This window comes from Meleagris gallopavo, chromosome 11 (assembly GCF_000146605.3).
Source record: "Meleagris gallopavo isolate NT-WF06-2002-E0010 breed Aviagen turkey brand Nicholas breeding stock chromosome 11, Turkey_5.1, whole genome shotgun sequence".
In the NCBI taxonomy this organism is placed as follows: Eukaryota; Metazoa; Chordata; class Aves; order Galliformes; family Phasianidae; genus Meleagris; species Meleagris gallopavo.
Window position 1 is genome coordinate 8,948,022 of NC_015021.2, and position 1,182 is coordinate 8,949,203.

The window sequence follows — 1,182 nt, forward strand, 5'->3', positions numbered from 1 at the left end:
GTCAGTGCCTTGGGGCAGCGGCAGGGCTGCTGGGCAGCACCATGGCAAACAGGATGCAGAAAACGACCAAGACAAGTCAATTATTTCTAGAGGCAGTGGAAAAGACACCACACACCGAGAGGAAGGTGGAAAGCCCTCAAACAAAAGAGATGACAGAGCTACTGTGCACAGAAGTGGCCTGATTATCTCTGATAAACATATGTTGACGCTTGCAGGCTCATCACAAACTAGAGCAGCTTGCAGAGCTGTGAGCGATGATCGGTGGCGTTGCAGCTGGGTGACAATATTTGCAGACACAGAGCCAAGCGGCAGCACACACAGCCATGGGAGACAGGTTGTGCCCCAGCCACTGAGCCCCTAGTAACTGAGCAAGCACAAGTCAGAAAGGGAAGTGTTTGGGGGGATTTTTCAGCTGTGCGTAGCCATCTGAAAAAAGAAACAACTCCCTGGGATCTCTCTTCTGTTTCTTTCACAGAGCTTCTCTAGATTTGCTCGTTGTTCATCTTGCTCTCCTATGCTGCTCACCTGGTGGGTTTTTCCCCCTTCCTTCTGCATGTTCATAATATGTTATTTGCAGCCCATCTCGAGCAGAACACGAACCAAGAAACATCTGGGTTGCATTTTCCACTTCCAGTGTTAGATGCCAGCACAGGCTGGGAAGGCTGAGCAGAGTATGACCACTGCACAAACAGCAGCAGACTTTGTAGGATCTGGGGTGGGTGTATTCAGAGCACAGTGAGCACCGCAGTGCTCAGGTAGAGGCTCTTTTCCAAGGTGTTTTTCCCTGCATCATGGCGTGGTGCTTGGCCACAGGGAGGCCGATGCTGGGAGCCTCAGCGCAGCCTATCTGGGCTCAGCCCTGCATCCGTGCTCAGAGGGAGACCCCGCAAGGCTGAAGGCTTCTCTGCAGGAAGGCGTGCTTTCCGGTGCTCCTTTATAGGATTTTAATATGGTTTGCATGTCGGCACGCTGCCCGCAGCCTCCTCGCTGTGCTGTTTTCTGTGGATTATGTTTAACGGTATAAATTCACCTCTTTTTATATTTAGATACCCTGTGAGAGTAGTGACTTTAATAGAGACTGTTCTTTCTCTCTGCTTTGGCAAAGCACGTGCTAGCTCCCTGCTGTGCCTCTTCTCAACGACACAGACGTTCTCCAAATAGCAAAGAGAGGGAAAAAAATAA